Raw genomic sequence first — 25,376 nt, forward strand, 5'->3', positions numbered from 1 at the left:
TGAAAAAAGAATATTAGATATCCACGAACTCGAAGAACTTAGACTAGATGCGTATGAGAATGCCCGAATCTATAAAGAAAGAACTAAAAAATGGCATGACAATCGCATATCAAGGAAAGAGTTTAAGGAAGGCGACAAAGTACTTCTGTTCAACTCCCGCCTCAGACTCTTTCCCGGAAAACTTCGTTCCAGATGGTTCGGTCCCTTCGAAATTACCAATATCTTTCCAAATGGAGCAGTAGAGATAAAAGGAAAAACGAGCGAACCACTCATAGTAAACGTCCAATGTTTGAAACATTACCATAACATTGATAACAATGATTTCATTGCAAATCTAAAGCTTGCAGAGCTTCGTGCTCATTCAAAAGAATAACACCTATCCTATTTCTGTCGAGCTTACGACCATAAACAAAGCGCTTGCTGGGAGACAACCCACAGTCTATCTTTAACTATTTAATTTCATTACCCAAATTTATAATTATTACTACTGCTTATTTTTCATTTCTTCTTTCTTTCTTATTTCTCATAAAGTTAATCGGTACCTTTCTTTGAGCATTACTAACTTAACATTGTTATCTACTTGATTTTATCTAGCTACTGACTATCACAATGCAACAAGTAGATTACATGGATATAGTCTTCAGAGGGAGAGCTCAAAGGAGACGTTTTGAGGCTCTAGCTCATAGAGAAATGACACTAACTTTATACGCAGATGGACGCACCATGACCAAATTAGGTATAAGAGATAATGTTATGTTCCTAATTAACCAACTAGGATGGGACACCTTTGCTATCAAAAGAAAATTTAGTTCCTACAGTAGGTTGACTTTACAATTCCTAAGCTCTCTAGTGTACCTGCCAAACCATGGTATGGGATTTAACAAAGGCCTAATCACCTTTAGGTTGTTTGATAATGACTACCGCTACACCCATAGAGAAATTGCTGAACTCCTAGGATGCCCTAATGGTCCTGATACCTTTACCATTACCCAGGAAGACAGTCAAGTAAACCATCAATTAGATCTCTTTTGGGGTAGCATCACAGGAAACGACCATCCTGAGCCAGAACTTATGCATTCAGAGAACATCCATAACCCTGCCATTCGTTACTTTCATAAGATCCTAGCTCACACCTTATTTGGAAAGGGACAGAACATAACCTTTGTGTCCAAAGACGAACTCTTTATAATGTACTGTGCATCACAGGCCCGACCTGTTAACGCCGCTACATTCATGATAGCTAATTTATACTGTATAGCACAGGAAGACTATGAACCAATCTTAGTGGGAGGCTTAATGACCATGATAGAAAATTCCACCGGATTGAGACAACCACTTATCAGGCTCAACCCTTTAGGTGGAATACAACCAATGAATATCGACTTTTGCTTCAACACCGGTATCATTAGGAATTTAGGTCCGAATGTGTTTGAATTTCTAATTAACCGCGAAGTAGTACACCTGTCTACCCTGCAATACCCTAGGATGAGTGTACATGATAGGAACAATTGGCTCTATGATTTGGATGGACTACCAGATGCACCACCTTCTCCTCCAGAGACACCTCAAATCTACGATCACTATGACAATTATCTCTCTGATGATGAATCACACACCCCAGTTATATTGTCACATCAAATCACTTAATGGTTTTGTCCCTTTCATGCTTGACAATGCCTTAAAGCCTATTCAACCATTTTCAAAATTCTTTGACCAAAGCATTGAATACCGTAAATGGAATTTATTTCATCAATAAATTTCCAACCACCATCACCTCTATATAAACCACCAACATAACCTCAACAAACCACACCTCTCATAAGCATAGTTCTCCTCTCTCTTTCTATATTCTTACCACATTACACAAGAAGTGTAAAATTCATCATGGCACAAATGAGGGAATACGAAATAATATTCAGAAACGGCGAGCCAAGTGAATTACAGGAAGAGACGTACACGTCTTTAAGGGCAAGAAAGATCGAATTAACAAGGTACGCCGATGAACCCTGTTTATTTGCCTTAGGAATTCTAGATAGTGTTAAATATATGCTAGACACTTTAAATTTAAACTATTTTCTATCCCTTAAGGACCCTGTCTATGCTCAATTAACATTAGAATTCCTGAGTTCGTTAATTTTTAGTCCCGCACCTAACACAAACTACTCTAGTGGGTTTGTCCAGCTTCGTTTATTCAACGTCGAATATGCCCTTACATTTTCCCAACTAGCGGACCTGCTACATTTCCCCCATGGGGATGACGAAGTAAGTGAGGTCCCAGATACTGAGGGTTGGCAACGCGCCTTCCAACCATTTTGGAGGGCATTAACTCATACAGTAACCCATAGTTTTGAGGGAAACAGAGCCACTTTAATTCACAACCCGACTATTCGATATTTCCGCCAAATATTGACGCCCACCGTTTTTGGCCGAGCAAATTCTAACAAGGTGAACGAAAAAGAACTCTTTTATTTGTTTGCCACATTTTTGCCACAAAAGGTGAATTATGCTATCTCACATGCAGGCCATTGTCAATTTGAAGCGAGGGCCGATTATTTTTGGAGGTTTAATAACCTCCATAGCCAGAGTCGTAGGACTCGAAGAAAAATTCTTCAGGCTAACCCCGCTCCCGCATCATGCCATTGACATAGACATGGCAAGGAGCATGAAATTAGTAAAACGAAGGGGAGATGGAAAATTTATTTTAATAATTATAAATACTGTCTTACGAGATTTCATCCTCCCAAATCCAAATCGCACAGATGTGCGTAACCTGAATAATTATTGTTATACCAATGAAACGGTGCCTAACCAAGTCCCCGCGCACATTCTTGAGAAAGTAGCTGCTGGAGGGGACACCGATGAGGATCACATTCCGGAGCAAACTGCTCCCGCTACTGACCCACACACCACACACATGTCATTTGAAAATGTTGTAGGTACATCCTCCAGTCAAACACCCAGAAGACGAAATGTGGCACCAGCCACTCTTAATGAGATCTATGCTAAACTGTTGCGGTGTAGCGAACTAGACGCTTAGGGCGACCTACAAATCCAAAACATGGAAGCTCCACAAACTGAAATGATGCAAATCCTTCGCGAAATGCAGCATGATCAACACGACTATGCTTTCAGAACCGAACAGAACATGTATGGCTTGATCGATGAAATAACAACATTGACAATGCGTATGGAAGATCTCCATAACTACACACCACCTCACCAACCAGGAAACGGTGGACGCGCACGTACACGTGGCAGAAGGCGCCAATAGCAGGATACCCAGGTTCTACCTTTCTTTCCTATCTTATGTCGTTGCATTGGGGACAATGCAAGGTTTAAGTATGGGGGAAGAAGCTTTACCGCTTTTATTTATCGCTTTCTAGGTATATTTAAATTATTGTTATTGTTATTTCCTTTTGTTATTTTTGTTATAGTGTCAGTCGAGTTAAATATCAATGTGTTTTCGAGTTTTTAAGCGTGGTTTCCGTTATTTACTAATTCACCCATTTGCTTAAGCCATACAAAATTTTACGCAAAAATCTAGACTTAGAGATACAGTGCATCTTTTGAAAATTCTAATATATAAATAAAACTGAGGTTGAATTGTAGAGATTTGGAAAAACTTTATAAGATCGATATCGTTTTAACACCTTAAATCTCCCAAGTATAAGATTGATTTGAGTATCTGTCATGCCATAACCTTAAATTCTATCCTTTAATATTCCTTAAGTAGTTTATCTAGCAGTCAGCACCATCCTAAGCACACACTACCTAAGAGGTCGATGCAAATAAGTGTATGATTTCAGGCTTAAAAGAAGAAAAGATTACGAAATGTGTGAAAAATGTTGTTCCCTCTAAGTTAGGTGATCCTCACCCGGTCATTTAGCCTAACGGTATAACCATCCTTAACTGTTGTTTGAGCCAAAGTGCGAAAAAGAAATAAATAAATAATGATGAGATCATAGTCACTAACAGATTATCTTGCTATGAATGTGAAAGGATAACGGGCTTAATGTGATTGACCAAAATGAAAAAGGATCAAAAGAAGGTTTAGTAAGGTAGGCTTAGGCATGACAACATGATTCAGATTGGTTTATATAGGAGGGAGACTTATGGTTGCAATATTGCGACTATGTGTTCCAACGATACCCCTAGTGTGGAAGTAAGTACCTGTTAATATAATTCTGAACCAAAGTAAAATTTATAGACTAGAATGAGTATCCGAATGCAACTGTGTCTTCTACGAGTCTTGATACTGTATGCTGCAAAGATTTTACAAAACTTTTTTTTTCATATACGCGGCATTTGCTTGAGGACAAGCAAAGGTATGGGGGAGTTTGATAACGCGAAAATGTATCGTATTTTTGGCTTCATATGCATTGCTTTTTACTTGATTAACACTTATTATTACGCAGTATTTTATGTTTATTGCATGTATTTATCGAATGAAAGGTTTACATCAAGGAAATGGAAAATAGCAAAAAGGAAAGAAAAAGAGAAGAAAATGGAGAAAAATAGAGATAATGGGCCACCACACCAAATGGGCTTGTGGCCTCCATCACCTAGATGTGTGGCGCTCGCCATATGAACCAAAGGAGGTGGTGGCGCCCACCATCAAGCATGAAGAGGTTGTGGTGCTTGCCACAGAGTAAAGGATTAGGGTTGTGGCAACCGCCACAACCTAGTCTTCCCTACTTTTTCTCCATGATTCTAGCCACGAATCCACTCACCTTCGGCTACAAATTAGGGATGTGCAAAATATATAAGGAGGGTAGTTTTTACACGCCAATCTCTCTCGTCTTCCAGCTTTCAATCTACGAATTACTTCTTAGTCAGAATTATTTTCTTTTAGTTTCCTAGGCAGTTTTTCCTACATTGTAACAGTGATAGTTTCTCCATATTGGGGACTATTGCAATTTATTTTACACATTTGAATTCAATTGTAACAGTTACTCATTGCCAAAGCCTGCTGACATTATTTTTATCGAAGAATCAAGATTCAGTTCCAGTTCTCAATTCGTAATCCAGGTTTTATTTTGATTGCTATTATATTTATTTATGCCTTATTGATTGTTTGATTTTCCAAATACCATGTCTGTTACCGGATCCATGTCCGGCTAAACCCTTAGGTATCAGTATGTAAAGACGGTCGAAACGACGGGATTCGTAGAAAATTGGTGTTAGTTTTTATAAAACTTATTTTTCTGGTTTTAGTTTCTTATTTTAATCAAACTGTTTTTCGTACACAAGTACAAAACAAACTAAGGTTACGGTCAACAAGAACGAGAGTTTGAGATTTTAACCAGATAGCTGAAACTAGGCATTAATCCTAAACACAGCGAGAGCGCTTTAGGATTAATTAGACTTTATTCATATTCAAAAATTACTTTTAAATTCAAAATGAGATCGCGAGAGCCAAGCATTTTGGTTAAGGAGTATGGTCAGAGTCAATAAAAACGAGAGTGTGAGACTAAGTCCTTTCTATAAATAATTTCTACTGAAGAATATTTTGACCAATAAGATTACACCAACTATCTATCGAATCCCTGAAGTTTGATGCGTTACATAACGATATCCCTCTATCACATATCTTTAGTAATATTCTAATTTATGTTATAGTTATTTCTCTTCATCCCTCCAATCTTAGAACGATCATCGGTCTTAGATTTACATAGTAACATTAGATAACGATATGTTCAATTATTAGTCCTTGTGGGTTCGATAATCTTTAAAACTACGCGATAGGACTGTGCACTTGCAGTTACGATTCCCATATACTTACTAAGTCGCGATCACAGTACACCCTCGATGCATACTGAAGACTATGCCGATTTGTCTGACTATCTCAATAGGCCATCTCATGTAGTTGGTAGTGACGCTCCTGGCCCCTCAGATGCTCAAACACCAGTGTTGAATCATCAACATGGGTTAGGGTCATGGGTTAGGGTAGCTAGGGGATTTGGGACCGGAGGTCGGTTAAGTGATCCCGGTCATCACCATTAGGTTTTTTTGTGTAAATGGGAAATTTTATTAATATCAATTGGTCCTATTTCAAAATTATGTATCACGTAGACCATTTAACAAAAAAAATTGCATTTTATACTGAGGTGCCAATCCAATTGACGCCTCCTCTCAAGTGATACACATAAATGCCAATTGGATTGACTGCACCATGTGCCCTAGCCAATTCAATTGGCGCCTCCATTCAATTTTTAGGAGGAGTTGCCAATTGGATTGGAGCCTCCTCCTAAAAGTGGGGTACTTTGGGATTTTTTTTGAAACCAGGGTTATTTTGGGAATTTTCTTGAAAAACAGGGTTATTTTCGTAAAAAAAATCTCATATTACTTTTATTTTTAATATATCAATATGTTATAGATTTTATTTTATATATGTGTATTTATTTTTTTATTTGACTTGTGAATTAAATATGATTATAGATTTTATCTTTGAGCACACTTTAAGTGACGATTTATTAGATTAATTCTAATAGTTTATCAACTCGTTGTTGATTCTTACCTTTGGTTGTATCTCTTTTCTAATAATTCTTCTCTTTTATTTCTTCTTCTTTTTTTGTCGTTGTTTTTTTTTTCTCATGTTTTTTTGGTATGTTAATTTCTCTATTTGGATGTTGCTCCTCTTTGGTTTGTTCATCTCTTTGGATGCACCTCTCTTGTTGATTTCTCTTTTTGGTTAATTTATATTTCTATTTGTTGCTTCTCTCATGGTTTTTTTTGAGTTGATATTAATCATTTTATTTATGCACTTTAATAATGGTTATGATATGTTAGAAGCTAATAATTAATTGTTTAGTAGGTAAGATGTATTCTACGTGGTTGTATTCGATAGGGCCGAATACAACATGCAAGTGTCAAAGTTCGCAAGTGATATTTGACAGAGTCGGATACTATAGGTTATAAATTATATGTTTTATTGCATATATATACAATTGACGTCGTAAATTAATGTACAAAAATTTTACTTCTATAAATTCCCTTTTCACGATATAGTTTCTCTCTCGTTCTTTTCTCTCTTCTTCTTCTTCGTTCTTCTTGAAAACCCTAATTGTTCCATCAAATTGGTATCAGAGCCAGGTTACAATTTAGAGAGAATCTGTAATGACAACGGTAACACGACATCAATGCAATTTCTAGCAAGTCTATCGGTTTTCAAAGTTGAGAACATTGAGAGGTGGATTGCCCAAATGAAGGTTATCTTCAGACTTTAAGATATGGTTGAATTCATGAGTGATGGACTACTTGCAGTTGAAATGAATGCAACTAATGTTCAGAAGGTTGCGAACAAGGAAAAAGGAAGATAGATAGAAAAGCATTTTTATTGATTCATCAATGTGTGGATCCTAACGTATTTGAGGAGATTATTGAAGAAGAAACGTCTATTCAATCATAGGAGTGGTTTTTATTGGTTCTTGGATCTTGATTCAAATCGATCATTCTCTTGACTCGTCTCATACTTCTTGCTTACAACATAAATCAAATGGCATCTTCTCTCTCACGACTTATCCATAAAGTCAAGGGAAAAGTAGAGCTTGCTCACTCTGATGTGTGTGGACCTTTTGAAGTAAGGTCGAATGGAGGTGATTTTTATTTCCAAACCTTCATGTATGAATTCACCAAATATTTACCTTATTGAAAGGAAGAGTGAGGTATTCACATAGTTCAAGAAGTTTAAGTTGCATGTCAAGAAACAAAATGGACGCAAGTTAAAGAAACTGAGAACTGATGATGGATGTGAATACACTTCTAGAGAATTCGCAAAATTTTGAAATGATGAAGGTATATAACATGAGGTCATTGCACTCTATACACCTTAGCACAATGGTATAACTGATAGGAGAAATAGAAGTATATTGAACATGACCAGGAGTATGTTGAAAGTTATGATGCTCATAGGTTATAACTCAACTAGTTCATACAAATTGTATTCGCCAAATAATGATAAGCTAGTGGTTAGTAGGGATGTTCTAGTGGACGAAAGAAAAGGGAGGAATTGGATTCAGGGGTCAATTAAACTTGAAAAAGATACAGTTGAGACTGTGCTTGAAAAAGATCAACAAAATCAAGATCCAATCAATCAAAATGAAGAACGACCTTAGCAGAATGTTCGAAGATCTACTAGAACGAGAACTGAGTCGACAAGGCTAGTTTGATATGAGGGATTTCCAGATAAAGTAATTAATATTAATGATGGTTTCATAGAAGAAGTGGTGATGATGGTGGAATTAGAACCAATTGATTTGGATCAAGTTATGAAATATTCAAATTAGTTTGTAACCATGCCAAAAGAACTCAGGGAAATCGAGAAGAACAAGACAAGTGAGCATGTATAAAATTCAATCAAGAAGCCAATTGATGTGAAGTGGGTCTACAAGTTAAATCTATGGACAAATGGTGAAATTTCCAATCATAAGGCAAGACTGGTGACGAGAGGGTTTTAAAAAAAACTAGTATTGACTTCAATGAAGTCTATGCGCTTATTGCAAGCCTGGAAACCATCGGAATTATTGTGTCAATCGAAGGATACAAAGGATGAAGTGTACAACAATTAGATGTAAAGTCCACATTTGTAAATTGACCATTGGAAGAGGAGGTCTTCGCGAGTCTACTATCTGAATTAAAAATCAAAGGGTAGAAACAGAAAGGTGTACAAATTGAGGAAGGTGATATGGTTTGAAGCAATCCCCAATGGCTTGGAACAAGAGAATAGATAGCTTCCTGGTCGAGGCATGTTTCACAAAATATGTCTTAGAGCATGGAGTGTATGTTAATAATGCAAGCAGGCTCACTCGAGTCATTATATACATGTATGTGTATAACTTGCTGATTACAGATGCAGATGAAGCAAAAATGAAGGGGTCAAGTCGAAGACTGATGCAGGATTTTGAAATGTCTGACCTAGGAAACTTGTCGTATTTCTTAGGGATGAATTTTAAAGACACAAATAGAGGAGTGTTCTTGCAACAGAAGAAGTATGCTCAAGATATCTTGAAAAGGTTCAAGATGGGTATTTATAATACAGTTCTCACACCGTTGGAGACTGGAGAAAAGTTGTGAAAGGATACAAATGATGAGTTTGTAAGTGCAACTATGTTCAAGTAAATGATCAGATCCTTAATGTATTTATGCAACATCAAGCCGAATGTTTGTCAAAGTGTCGGGTTGTTGAGCAGATTCATAGAGAAGCCACAAAAAATTCATCTCACTGCAGTCAAGAGAGTCTTTATATACATAATAGATACAATTGATCATGGAGTGTTGATGCCAAGTAGAAATAATACCAACACAGATGTAGAGGTACATGGCTACATCGAATCAGACTTCAATGGAGATCAAGATGAAAAGAAAAGTTCAGCAGGCTACATATTCATGATTGGAGGAGCTTCAATCTCTTGGAGCTCAAGAAAGCAAAGCATTGTGGCTTTGTTATCTTTTGAAGTTGGGTATGTGGTTGCATCAAATGTAGGATGTCAAGCAACATGGATAGAGATGATGCTTGAAGATCTCAGCCATCGACTTAGAAAATCATCATGTGTGTGTAAGACCCCAATTTTGACCCTAAGATCCATCATGCTATCTCATCATAAACATTGGCATTGGGATCATACCTTGGCATCCTCCTTACCCCTCATTCATTGGGTTTGCATTGTGAGAGATCACCAAGCCTCATTTGATTGTATCATACTGTGTATTTTTATCATTTATTAACCAAAATACCAAAAATATGTCTTTGCATTTGTCTAACTCTTTTGTAGGTAGTGCACATGCTTACCATTGATCTATCAACCTCATATCTAGGGTTTAAGACCCTCATTACAAAGAGATAAATCAATAATGGTCTACAATGGCTCTAAACATCATATATGGATCCCCATGAGCCTCACATGTTATTTTGATCAATAATTCACCAAGAGTTTGGAATTTGGTTTGCCTTGGAAACCCTAATTCATCTGGGTATCTTATGTAACTTCTTCAACAAGCTTCTTCAACAATTGATCAAATATTTAAAGGGATACTTCAAATTTAGTCATCTTATGCATATATGATCCCCCATGAGTCCTAAAAGTCAAGATAATTACAAGCTAGCAAGTTGGTTCATGGTGGTTGACTAGAGGAATTCATCTGATCAAAACTGGGGTTCCTTAGACCCTATCTCCTACAATTTTTGTCATATGAAAATTATTCCAAAATAAGAGTTACTCTAAATAACATTAAAAACAACTTTTATGTTGAGGTCAAGATCTATTTTTTCTTGGAAAGTCATTTTGTATGATGAAAGATTATAGGTCATTTTGTCTAAACCCTAATTTGGAGGTCAACTTCCCAAGACCATAACTTTCTCAATTTTTATGAGATGAAATATTTCTAAGTCGCATAATAAAATTCAAGGTGTCTACTTCAACTTTGATGTTTGAAGGAAGATCTAATTCAATTTTTATGTGCATGTGATATGAGGATACATTATAGGTCATTTTGGACCAATGCCATTGAACAAGTGATTTTCCTCAACTTCAAAAATGCATAACTCCTTCATATTAAATCTAAATAAGGTCAAATTTGTGACCATTTTTAAGGACTTTGAGATAGCTATAACTTTTACTAAGGAACATTTCTCATTTGAAGCTCACATGAAAAGTTAGCCAAGGTGGAATAAGTGAACATATGGCTTGACACTTAGAATTATTTTTTTGACATGTTTGATTTTCCCAACTTTCACCTCAAAATTCATCATGATAAAAGCTTCAAATGAAAACATGTTCAACATGAAAGTTGTTCCTTCTGATCTAACCTTTCTAAAAAGTCTAATTTCATCCATTTTGGATAAGATTTGAATGGGCTGCGCGTGGCTTGAACATTGGATCATCATTTGGCAAGATTGAACTTGAACATTCCATACACCATTGCCTAGCATTCCAACATGATCTCAGCATTGCTTGTACTCAATTATGGATCAGAAGAAGTGATTTCATGGGTTTGTACATGCCCATGCACCCATGCAATGCACATTTCTATTTTTGGAATTCCATTTCAAGTGTGCAAATATCAATCCATTTGGCTATAAATAGAGCCCTCTATGCTCAGAAATATGGACCCTGCGTGCCAGCTTTGCTTCCAAACCTTCAAACCCTCTCATTCCAAAGGATAATCTTGATAATTTCCATTGGAAATTGAGTTTGAATCTCACTGTTTTGAGATTCAAATCTCCAAGGATCCTGAACCTTTTGATCATCCAATTCTACTTCTTCAAGTGTCCTGAACAAGATCAAGAGCAAGCAAGAGCAAGATCAATCGAGTACAGACCCGCATTGAAGGTATTTTCCAGAAATTTTCATCTCTTCGATTCTCACTCAATTCTCCATAATTCTCTTGGATCCTTGGTTGTCTGAAGTCCTACCAATGTAAGCAATAAGATTGAGTTGCTTTGAGGTGAAATCGAATTAAATCAGATCGTGCACCTCAAATTTCAACTCCTTGTATCTCTCAATATACTTGGAGTTAAGATAAATTGAGGTCAGATTCGAGCTCAGTGGCATTTTTACTTTAAATTCATGTTCTTGTTTTTAATTTTGGTGATGGTTGTGACTGAACCAGTCCGCTGAAGCTCACCGGAGAAGGAGACCGGAGCTTTGGCTCTGTAGCGGTGTATTCGTCACCATTGGAAATATTAACTAGATCCAAGGTAAATCATACAAAGTCGAGTCGCCACCGCACTTCTATTTATCCAAAGGAATGGTTAGAAAGCGAACAAAAACCTATAAAGTTTTACAAACAAAACTAGTAAAAGGGGGTCAGAGATCTGGGTAAGGGGGTTGGTTATGCAATGGGAAGGTGTTAGGCACCCAATGCATCCTAGGTACTCCTAGGGATCCCTTTTCACAACTTGTTGTAAAAAAAGCATTGTTTATGAAAATATTTATTATGCAAACATGAGGGAAGAGGTGAGAAAAGAATGTACAATTTTATTATTTTTGTGTTTGGATGGATGAACCCATTGCCTACGTACCTTTTCATGAAAGATAAGGATCAAAACGTCGTAGTTCGGCTAAAAGATTTCCAAAAGTGAGTGGATTGATTTTAAACAAAAGCCTTAAGGTCTTTCATTATCAAAGGGAGAAAACTCAACCTGAACCAACAATCCACCATGTGAGAACAACTTCAACATGCTAGCGAGGGGTTAACCCTATAATAAGCATGGAAGTCTTACCATTCAATCACTAAGGATACAGTGAGATTTACATCAACCACTATGATAATTCAGATCTATGGCTAATGCATGAAAACTTGATTAGGAATTTGACAAGGGCCACAAAAGCAATTGAGTGGGTTGAATTAACTAATTAGAATTATTCACAAAATGAAGTCAAAGTTGACATTAAAGTTCATTTACAATGAGTATTAATGAAATGAGATTTTGAAAATCAAAGGCTTAAGGCCTAGGTTTCTAGTTTTGAAAACAAGTGAAAATGTTTGCACAAAAGTTTTCTGGTTTGGGTTTAAGATGAAAATATGGATCAAGGTTAAAACATGCGAGGTGAGGGTTAAAGGGACAAAGCCACGGGAAGGATTGCTTTCTCAAAATCATAGAAATGATTCAAGTAAGTTCCTTTGGAATTAGGCAACACAAAGCAATAAGCAAATAAGCAAGGGTCTCATAAGAGAGAGAGCAACAAAACTGGAAATGGAGTGCCAATCAATGGTCTTACATCCAACTCCAAAACAGACGGGAAACAGATAGTCAATCAATGGTCTTACATCTAACTCCACAGAACCAAACGGATAGGAAACAGATAGCCAATCAATGGTCTTATATCTGACTCCACAAAACAAAACAGATAGGAAATAGATAGCCAATCAATGGTCTTACATCTGACTCCACAAAACAAAACAGGAAAGGAAATGGAGTGCCAATAAATGGTCTTATATCCAGCTCCCCAAAAGGAACAGGAAACAGATAGCCAATCAATGGTCTTACATCTGACTCCTCAAACAAAGCAAATAACAAATGCAAAAGCAATATGCAAAACAATATGCAAAAGCAAACACAAGCAATCACATCAATCAATTAGCACACTCTATACACAACCAAGAGGCTCAGACAAAGTTGGGCTTTAGTCAAGGGGTCATATCAACCTCGACAAACAAGCCAGGCTTTAGTCAAGGGGTCATATCAACCTCGACAAACAAGCCAAATGTATGGGTACCGAGGCTCTTAACCACTGACATTGACCGTCAGGGTGAGCAGATGAAAGGTAATGAGGGTTAGACCTCATAGCTCTTAACCCTGGCCTGGGTGGGCTTGAATCAAAGAAGGTATGGGAGTCCAAAAAGGGGGGACTCTACTCCACATGACTGACTCTATATACAAGATTTTGGGTTAGGTTCAAGAGCTTCAGCATATAGTGCGAGCATAATGAACGACTCAAACGATTAGCAGGGGATTGACTGCTAATCCCTTCTATCTGCCAATTGCCTATTCACTTAGGAGGACTTAATTCACATGCCTCGACAATGAGGTCTTTGGCACAAAAGTAAACAATCACATACATTGCCTCTTAAGGAGGACTTCAGCCAAATGCCTGCCAAAAGAAACGACAGGGCTTCCAGACTACATGGAGTTAGAGAGATTACCTAAGTGGTATACCAACCACAAGCAAATCAAAGCTCAAGCAATGAGTTAAAGCGAATAATGTACCTGTATGAAAAGCCAAACAATCAGTAGGATATTCAGACAAACAACCAACAGATAACAACAGTCAGACATTCCCAATATGTACAACATGTAAGCCATAAGAGGCAAACACTCAAGTGAGTTAGCCACCAAAGGACCTACAACATAACCAAAGGTTAGTAAACAAAGCAAATGGCAACCTCAAATGATGAGGCCACATCAACCATAGAGCTAAATGCTTCAACCTGAAATACAAAGCTCAAATTGTGAGTACAAACCCCTAGTGAAAAGCCTAGGGTCAAAGGTAAAGCAAAAATTCAAAACAGAAGTTGATATTCAACAAGAAGCATCTTTAATCAAGCAAGAACATGTCCTAAAAAGGACAAAGTCTAAATTATTAAGCAAGGTCATCACATGAGCAAAATATGGCAAAGGCAATTACAAAGCACACAATTGGACATCAAGAATCAAAATTCCATATTAAAACAGAAATGAATCAAACAATCACGAAAAATTTTATGTGCATACAACATGTTAAACACAAGCATCGTGCAAAAAATTGGAATCAGAAAAGCTCAATTGACATGTAAATGAAAATGAACAAGTATGACATCAACTTGTGTGACACACATTGTCACACCATACATCCATGTGCCTAAAACAGAGATGGAAAATGATAAAAATGCACAACCAAGCCTCAAAAGTCATGCAACATGTTGGGAATCAGCATACCAAATTTCAAATCAATTAGCCAATGTATGAGCATTTCACAATAGAATTGGTACAACATGTCACATTTGCATACATGTTCAAATAAGCAAACACATTTAAAAATCCAGAAATGATAAAATCATGAAATCACAACCACAAAATAATAGACATCAAGATGAACATGTAGCAAAAAATTTGGATTGATTTGGATTAATTTTCTAATTGTTATGATTTTTTGAAGTTGGATGGAAATATTGAAATAAAAATGAAGAAAGCACATGATAATTGAAGGGAAATGAAATTGGATTGGTTAATTTGAAAATATGTTGTCAGCTGGAATCGAACCAGGTTCATGTGAAAATGCGCTGGAAAAGAAAATAAAATCATAAATGCCACAGCCAGGAATCGAATGGTGTATGGGATGCGTTTGGATCAAAACGCAGCACTTCATTAATTGAAGTGGCGTCACAGTCAACAAGGTCAAGGACGCATGGGATCAGTCAACAGAACAACAACCAATGGATTCGCCACGAAGGAGCCATGCAAGCAGATGACAAGACAAACCCTAGCATTTATAACAGACGGCCAAAATAGTGATTCCGGTCGTCTTCTCCGGCCAAACCGTGGCGGAGACGATGAACAACATCAAAAAATTTCCAGAAACATGCGTAGCATACATCAATCGAAAGCTCATGCGGTGTAGAACATGGATCTATCGTCAACTAAGTCTAAAACATCACACATTTCATGAATCGAATGAAACATCTTTCATATTCAAAACTTAAAACTAACATATCTCCACCAAATCTCAACCAAATCTAAATCTATAACCATCAGAATCCTCAGCATGAGGAGATCTATCTAAACATGGCAATGATTTGAAGAATTAAGAGATTCGAATTTTGACCAACCTGAAGAACAGTGAACTGATTCAATGGATTCAAGTGCTCTCCAGCTCAAGATTTCCTTCCTCGACCTTGCTATGAAGTCTGGTACATGATTTGATGCTTCAATTGGTTTGGATCTAGCTGAAACTCAAAGCTCCGTGTTCATGTGTTCATGCACGATTTGCTTGATTCTTCACCAAAACCTTCAATCCACAGCTTAATCTGCACTCAATGATGATCAAAGAACACGAATATGCAATAAAATTCAGATGTTATGTGAAGAATTTTCAAATTTGGATTGAGAGAAATTTTGGAGGGAATTTGGATCTAGATCTAGAATCTGTGTAAAAACCCCAGAATTCTGTTATGATTTGATTTATATATTGTCTCTTAATCCCATCCAAATCAAAATTAGGCATGAGTTAATTAGGATTAGTGAAAATGAGGTGTATGACCAAAATTGGTAAGTGTGAGGTGCATGGCAAATTGTACACGTGAACAGTACCCTATGGAGGTGTATTTTCACTTAAAATCATCTTATGCACATAATTGGATTGGAATTAATCATGTATGATGCACCAAATTGAATTTCCAACTTTCCCTCCAAAATGTTCATGCATGGACATTTGATCATGTGAATAAATTTCATGCAATGTAATGTTGAATTTGGAAAATATAGGTCATAACAAGCATTATGCAAAAAGAATGGCTCAAATTGGAGTTTTGGATCAAAAGTTATGGCTTGTTGAACCTCCATATGCACATTGCAATCATTTGGCCATATCTTCTCAACCATTCATCAGATGCTCATGATCTTGGACTTTTTGGAAATGGGAGAGAAAGATCTTCAAATTTCATGTTAGACAAAAATTCATTTGAAGCCTCTTTGATATTGGAAAGTCAAGTTGAATGTGAACCAAAAACTTGCCATTTTTGGAAACTTGAAATTACAGGTCACTTTCCATTTTTGGAAACTTTTGCACTGGCTTCAAATTCTTCAATATAGATGTTTGACATGATGAATAAGCCTTGTTTGAACATGAATGGGATGAAGAAATTCAATTCCCACACTCAAAGCCTTCAGTTGACTTTCAGTTGACTTGTATTGGTCCTTAGATGACCTGAAAATATTCTGATGAACTTGGGCCTTTGCCACTTGATGTATAGCTTCAAAATGAAACCATAGCTCATATTAGCTCCATATAATGATCAAATGATCCATATCTTAAGGAAAACCTCATCTCTTGCCTATAGGATTCACTTGACGTGCCTTGACCTGTTGACTGCTTAAGCTGCAAGTAACAAAGGTTAATGACATATTTTTGTACATTTTTGGTTAGTGATTAGAAGAAAATCAATGATATACAAATGCAAGCATGCTTGGTGATCAAGAATCACTCTCAGGAAAGATCCCACCCACAGGGAAAGAAGCAAGGTGTCCCATGATCCTTGAGGCTTATGCAATGCAATGCTATGATGCCATGAGGGATCTTAGGGTCAAAAATTGGGTCTTACAGGCTCCGGTGGTGAGTTGGCAGTCATTAGAGCCACATGATCCATTTGAATTAATCTAATCTCACACGTTGGTTTGGATTACCACTTGTGTTGCACGCTGAATCATGGCCATGGTGGAATGCGCGCTAGCAGCCACTTGATCTGCCACCTCAATTAAAGAGGGAGATCAAGTGGTCCACATTTTTTTCTCATTTTCCGATTTTCATTTTATTTGGTTTATTTTCATTAATTCATATTAATTTTAATACTGATCAAAAAAATATGAGAGTTTCACCAAAAAAATTTCAAATAAATTCCTCTTTCATTTTCTGAATAAAAATTATTTTTTGGATCACTATTAATATTTTTCATGATTTAATTTTTTTGTGAAAATTTTTAATTGTTTAAAAATACTTTTAAGTTTCCAAAAATTATGAAATTTTTTCTCCAAGGTCCTTTGACCTTGTTTGACCTATGATAAATCTCATGGCCATTTCTTTGCTGTTTTGATGAGGTTTTAGAAATTTGATAAACCATAATTTAATTTAATGCATATTTTAATTGATCTTAATTGTTTAATTGCAAAATAAATTATGTTGAGCATTTGATATTGACTTGTTGAGTTTGACTTATGTTGTTGGGCCTTGGTCAAGGTTGATTTGACTTTGTTGAGTTAAAATCATTGGATTTAGGGGATTGATGAAATGTACCTTTCATCTCCCAAAATGAAAGAATGATTTTAATTTGGTAAAAGTACTCCTTTGACCAATTTGTGCTGATTTCATTTCCCCTCCCTCTTCATCTCAATCCCCTTCTTTATTCATTCATATCATGGACCTATGATATCTATATATCCTAAGGCTAGTTGATTGCAAAGTCAACATAAGTATGGATGAGATTAGGTCCACTCTTTTGCATATTCTTTTTGTGTGTGGTATGTTTTAGGGGCATAGTTCATTATACTATGTCTCTAACATGCATTAACACCAAAATTTATATTGCCTGGTCTCAAATAGTTGTGACTTCTACATAAGTCCAATTACGATTGCTTAACATAACGCTAAATTTGTGACACAAAAAGACATAACATTCTAGTAAGTGAGATTGTAAGTCTCCCCTCTTTCATGGTATTATGTGGAAACTTGGCCTTTTTTCCTTCCTTTGGAAGATGTCTTGGTTCAAGGATCCATGCTTGTGAATAATGGGTTGTGTGTTCTCCAAAGAATGACTTAAAACAAAAACTCAAAAGAATACTAACTCCTAATCAAACTAACAACTAACATTTAATTTCAAGCTATTTACTTTTAGACACTTTAATTTCAAGCCTTATTTCATTTTGCCATTATTCATACCATTCAATTTGTTTACTTTAATACCATTTTCACTTTGCTCACTTGAGCCATACTTTGTGAATATATTGTGTTTGTATATACTTGTTTGTTTTTGTGGTCTTTTGACCTTAATGTACATAATAAGAACAAAAACTCTAAAAGACATTTTGTGTGGACTGTTGGATTTGATCTGAGACATTGGATTTAGAATTAGACAACATTCCATATGCAAAGGACTTAGCCAATACCAACTTTCATGAAACCAAGTGCTTGTGAAGCGAACTTTCATCTGATTCAAATATTGAATATCCATTTGAGTTCATCTGCAACATGATCATATTGAAGTTGTTATTTTGAACATGTGCCTAATGCATATCTTTGAAGTCATCTGATACATGGAGAATTATGAAGAAGATCATGGAGTTGCTAAGCTTGGATGTGACTATCTTTATTTGATGTCTTTCTCTTTACCTTGCTATTTGTGTATTGATATTGCTTGATTCTAAATTCCAAGGGAAATTTGGGTTTCTATATGACATACTTGTCTATTGGATTGCAGCCCATTGGTCAGATCTTTTCAACTCTTAACTTTTAAATTTGTGCTTAGGATTAATCTCTTCATCTCCTCCCCACTTCTTTAATTTCAAAACCTCTCCCTCCTTTTAAAAATCTTCTTTGCTTATGTTTTCTAAACTTAGACTATATTGCAAATTAGAAACTTTGGCCTTATGCCATTGCATTTTCAAACTCTTTTTCTTAATCAAACTTGTAAATGAACTTAACTATACTTGACTTAAAATTTCAAAAAGACAAAAAGAACTAACACTCATTCAAACCTTTTTAGGCCTTTTGTGCCTCTTTCAAACTTAAAACTTTTGTTAAAAGAAATGCTTATACCACGAACTATGAGGTTTTGATCCCTCATTTCATGTTGGTACGTAGGCACAAGTCCGAAGGTCTTGTCAAACACAAAAATATAATTAATGAATTTTTTTCTCATCCTTCAACTTTATTTATTACAAACATCATTTGTACAAAAATACACATGCACACAAGAAAGGGCTCCCTAGGAGTACCTAGGATACTTTGGGTGCTAACACCTGTCCTCTGTGTAACCAACCCCCTTACCTGTAATCTCTGGCATTTTATTAGTTTTGATTTGAAAACTTCTTATCTTTTGGATTTTGTTCATACTTTTCCCTTTTCCCTTGGAAACAATAAAAGTGCGGTGGCGACTCTGGTTTTATTGACGTTAAGTTTATCCATAACTTAATGGTCATGAATTTACCGCTACAGTGTGTCATGTCGATGTAAGCACATTGAGAGAAGGTATCACTTCCTTAAGGATCAAGTAAATAAAAGAAAACTTAAACTGGAACGTTGCAAGTCAGAATGACAACTAGCTGATATACTCACCAAATCCCTGAAAAAAAACCATATTTAATGAGTTGAAGAGAAGCATTGGGACGATAAGCCCTAAAAACATGAACTAGGTGATGTATTAGAAGCTAATAATTTATTATTTAGGCAAGATGTATTAGACATGGTTGTATGAATAAATCATGTAATTTTCAAAGTTTGTAAGCAAGTATTCGACATATTCGAATACTGCAGGTTGTACATTGTATGTTTTATTGCCTATATATACATATGACATTGTAAATCAATGCACATCAATTTTACTTAAATAAATTCCTTTTTTACGAAATAGTTTATCTCTCTTTCTTTTCTCTTTCCTTCTTCGTTCTTCTTAAAAACTCTAATTGTTCCATCATAATATAAGTTGGTTTGCTTTGATATGTTATTTTTAATATTTATTGGGAAGTAAGTTTTTTTTCTTAATTGAAAATGTTTTTATATTTCTTTCTAATGCATTTTCTAATGCATGGTGAGCATGGTGAGGATAGAACATGTTAGATAAGTTGAATTTATGTTATTTGATTATTTATATTTTTAAGTTAATAAGTGTAGTCATTTAATATTTTTTTATTACTTTAATTTTAACTAGAATTATGTGTTTTAATTAAAACCTTAACCTATTTTTTCTTTTATATTTTAAAATTTGTATTATTGACAAAGACGGTGACCTCCAAACAAAATAATTTCAAATTTTATAGAAAATTTTATCATTTAACAGTTTGTTTTATTTTATTTAAATTTTAAATTGAATGATATTTAGTGTAGAAACAATATCATAAAATTGAATTTAGAATTTTAGTTCATACATATTTGAATTAGAAATTAAATTTGACTATTTGATTAGAAAAAGAATGATAAAAATAATTAAGAGAATTTAAATAAACGGTAAAATTGGATAAAAAGTTTACACAATATGTTTTTCGAAAAGCTCATTCAACTACTTTTATTATAACTTTTTAATTTAATAAAAGGCATATTAAAAATAATAGTATTAAATAAATCAAAATTAGTTACTTTTATTTATAATATTGATTCAAATTTAGAAATAAAAAATGTGTTTATAATATTTTTGGGAGAGAGAAAAAAAAAGAAAAAGATATAACTAAGTTGAACAGCAGGCATGTATTTTTATTTATTTATGAAATTTATTTAAAATATATTTAAAATGAGATGAATTAACTGCGATATTTTGTTAAATTGTGGCACGATGTCTCTTTATGATGGTGGTACGTGGTACAACTTACTCCTAGAAGTTCTTCAAGCTGGAGTATAATTTAATGGAGCTTTTTTTTTGTGTTATCATACTTGGAAGAAGAATGTGAGGAGAAGAAAACATATGTATCATTTTATTTGAGCCTTTTTTCTCTTATGGGCAAGTTGACATGACAGGCATGTAGTTATATAATGTGCATGTAATATTAATGGTGTGGTTTTGATGATGACGGCTGCCAAATGTTGATGTTATCTGTCAAAAAAATTTGATCATGATGGATTTTAAAATTATTACCTCGTCCATCAAAGATATCAAATTTGTGTTAAAAGTGTTAAACATTGTTGAATCAAGCAAAGAGACTTGAATAATTGAAGTTATTATTTTGAAGTTTGAAGATTTGAAGATGTGAAGCTGTAAAAGCTCGTCTCATCTTGTACTTAGGATTTTGCTTGTTCTAATCAGTTTAATTATAAAAGGAACAAGAGTAAGTCTTGAGGTACTAAAACAATATCATACACATAATATTTTCAAACCTCTTATCTTTTGATAAAATCTTCTCAAAACTTATCCGAGCAAGCACTTAATTGATTATAAGCTTGCTTAACCAATTAGGAAGGTAAAATACACTTGATCAATCAATTAAGAGGATCTAACAATCCATTGAACAATGTGTTACGCCTATTAATCGATTAAGGAGATTGATAATTGATTAAGTGACATAGAATTTAAAATTTTCCTCTTTAAGCTTAGTTAATTGATTACTGCATGAATTTAATCGATGAACTCATTAAAATGGCCCATGGATTTTTTTTTTCCTTTTTTAGCCAAAATATTTCTATATTTAGGAGGTTTCTCCCCGTTTCAAAATATATCAGTTTTATGAATAGAAACCTTGTTCTATTATTCTTTCTCTTTATTTTATTTTTTAATTTCTTTTTCATTAGAGATGAATTAGTGTCAAGAGAGTGAAAAGTTACATTTGAGAGTTATTGTATTGGTGGTATGCTGGAAGTATTTATTCAAGAGTATAGTTCTCTTGCAATATCTTTGTCATAGATTTGAATGTTGCAATATAAACATATAAAATGTTTGGGTGAGGTTATTGAGTTGAGTATGTGTAAAAGTTATGTTTGTTGCTAAAATATTTTTCAGTTGATCATGTGCAAAAGTTCCAATTATTGTGAAAGATTGTTTGGGTTGCTCGTATAAAAAGTTCAAGTTTGTTTTAGTGAAAATATGAGGGAAAAACTCTTGGAAACTGGAGTAGGCTAAGTGGTTTAGGCCAAACTAGGATAATTCTATGGTGTATCTCAAACCGAACTAAGTTTTTAATACCTGGCTAAGCTTTAACCTACACTTGATTTTACCATGGGCTAACCAAGAACGTATGAAAGCTTTTATCAAAAGCTGAGCTTTCAAACCTAAACAGGGGTTTAATCACACAATCCCCAAATCAAAGCTTTTTATGGGTTTATCTTCTAACACAAACAAACAATCCCTAATAGAATAAAATATTTAACCAAGATATAAAAAAAGTTCCTTGGTGAACTTACAAATCTACCCTTCCACAATTACAACTTCTCACTTGCAAAAAGGACTTTCTCGAAAAGCACTTTGACTAAAACCTTAGTGAGACAAAGTAAAAGAAAAGTTTATATATATATATATATATATATATATATATATATATATATACTCTTTTATGCAGAAAATAAGAGAGAGAGAGAGAGAGAGAGAGAGAGAGAGAGAGAGAGAGAGAGAGAGAGAGAGAGAGAGAGAGAGAGAGAGAGAGAGAGAGAGGTATGAAGTGAAACTTGGTTCTGGATGATTTGAAATGAGGGAAGAGACCACTATTATATGCTAGAGGTTGGCTCAAAAAGGAAATATCTTTAAAGACATTTTATGACTTGCCAATCGATTAGAAACATGTTATAATCGATTGATGGCCTAAGAAATAATCGATTGTTGAGTTATAAATGGTAAGAAGATATACCTAGTTATTACCCATCATTAAGATGTTGTTTTATTCGTTTAGGGTGAATTTTTGAACTCTCCCAAACGATTTGGATAATGAGTCAATTGAATGGCAAAGATAAAGATTTTCCCGGAGCTTTCAGGCTGCTTTCAACTCATCTGGCATGACTTCAAGATATTTTTGAAAATATTTTCTTGAGAAAAATCAGTTTAAGATTTTTTTCGTGTATGTGCGATTTAACCATGCACTTTTACAAAAATACTCTTATGTGTTACAAATTTTTCACTTAGACTAATTGAGGTAGGGTTATCTTGTGCTTCAAGACTTTGTCGGGTGATTTCTTTAAAATAGGGAATGATTCACGACCAAACAATTAAAATCTAAAGCTTAAAAAAATAGATTGAAAAAGAAAAATACTATTGATTGAAGATGGAGGAATCTAACCTTCAATAGACTGACCATGATAGTGCATAAACCCTTATAGATCTTAGATGGCAAGAGACAGAGACAACAACATAACGATTTCGTTTGCTTTTTCGACTTTCTTGCAGCTTATGAGAAATCGACCCTCTTTTGAAATATATGAAAGACGAAAACAGAGAGGATTGACCCTTTGATTAACTTAGTCTTCCTTGTTGCATGTGAGAAGAAACAATTTGGAATTTAGGATTTGGATGTGAGAAGAAACAATTTAGAATTTAGGGTTTGGATGAGAAGACGACACAAGACACTGTTTTGGGCTTTGAAGAGAGATATTTTTGTTTGAAAAAAAAATATGAACACAATACTTTATACTGTTATAAATTTTTTACTAAAAGTAATTTTTAATTATATTAAATAAAATATAATAATTTTTACACATGATCAAATCAAATCATATCATTTTATTATTTGTGAGATATTTTGTATGAGTTTAATGGTGATGCTATAACAGTGTAAAAAAATTTACATTATATTTATCTTTTTTCTCATTTTGTATTTGTTTAAACATGATTTTTGCTCTCTTATATTTATCTCTTTGTGTGAATTATTTTTTAAAATATTAAATAAAAAGAATGGTTTTTTTATATTGTAAAAAAAAATCATATCAGTCAAAAGTAAATTTTTTTTTTTTTTTACATTATAACAAATATTTTCTAATTTTTCTAAAACATCTTCCTATTAGTAAGAGAAATCTTCACATTGTAAAAAAAATATTTTGTACTGAATATAACTTTAATTTTAGTAAATTTTTATTTTTTATTTTTTCCTTGTAAAAAGATTTGAAAGATATCCCATTCAATTGCACAAAATCTTAAATTTCTAATTTTATTTTATTTTGTACAATTTTTTATATTTATGACCATATAAAAAGTTATTATAAATATTATTGAGAAAACTTATCAAATTTACAACAAATTTTTATTTAACTATAATTTTTATCAATTTTAAAGAGATTATAAATATTATTGTCAATTTTTTTTTCTTTTACAATTCTTATCTATTTTAGAATAAATTTGTAATATAATTTTTATTTCATAAATTTTTTAATATTAAAAATTCATTTTTTTCATACATTTAGTTAATCACGAACGTTACATTTTTAAATATGTTTGATTTATTATAAACACATTTAAAGTTTTGAACATGAATAATTGGAATGTTTAACCGTGTAATTTTTTTGCTTTAATGATAAATAACAATAAATGTATTGTAACAAAATAAAAGTTATGTGTATGTGAGAGTGAAAATATTTCATGAACATTGATTCAAAAAAAAATAAAAATAATATATATATATATATATATATATATATATATATATATATATATATATATATATATATATATATATATATATATATATATATATATATATATATATATATATATATATATATATATATATATATATATATGTATATATATTTCATCAACATATAAGTTTGTATAGGTAATTAATGTACACTAGTTTGAATCCCGAAATGGAAAAACTTTTAAGTTTTTTATTTTAAATTCACAAGTTTTTTTATCAAAACTGTCATCTTTAATATTAGACTGCGCTTCTCAGACGTTGCCTTTAAGATAAAAAATGACCACACCTTCAAAACCATGGTTCAAAGTAAATAAGCGACGGTTTTAATATGCCAACACTTTCAACACCGTAGCTTAAAGGGTATACACAACGGTTTTCACCAAAAATCTAGAAATTTATCCATGTGTAAAAAAACGCAGTTTATTACCCTTTAGGCAACGCTTTTTAAGTCGTTGCCTATTCTTCCATGGCCTAAAGCTAAAAATGTTGTAGTGGGTGATGAAGTTTGGAGTTTGGACTTACTTTCGCCTGTTCATTCGCGGTCATTTTCTTCTGTGTTCATTTGCTAGGGCACTTGTTTTATGAATGAAATAAACTAAACATGTTATGTTTTAATTTTAAAGAAATACATTCCACTATGGTTAAAAAGATCAATTATAGCGAAACATATTAATTTTAGAAAAACGTATTACAACAGTTGACAATTATAATCTTGGCGAAATATGCATCATCTATTGTCTCAACAACAAACTTCAGTCATATGTTTCTTTTAAATATATCAATGTATAGTTTTAGTTCCTCTAATTGTTTTAAAATTTTCTTATCAGTTTTAATTATTAAATTTTACAAAAGTTCATGTTTCATGTTT

The 25,376-nt window shown here is 33.9% G+C and overlaps 1 protein-coding gene across 1 annotated transcript in view; it reads left to right on the forward strand.

Annotated features, from left to right (window-relative positions):
* The window catches only part of LOC127127339 (uncharacterized), an 83,612-nt gene that overhangs the window by 25,938 nt on the left and 32,298 nt on the right, over positions 1-25,376 (forward strand). The window lies entirely within an intron of this gene.

The sequence above is a fragment of the Lathyrus oleraceus genome, chromosome 1, assembly GCF_024323335.1.
Source record: "Lathyrus oleraceus cultivar Zhongwan6 chromosome 1, CAAS_Psat_ZW6_1.0, whole genome shotgun sequence".
Classification (NCBI taxonomy): Eukaryota; Viridiplantae; Streptophyta; class Magnoliopsida; order Fabales; family Fabaceae; genus Lathyrus; species Lathyrus oleraceus.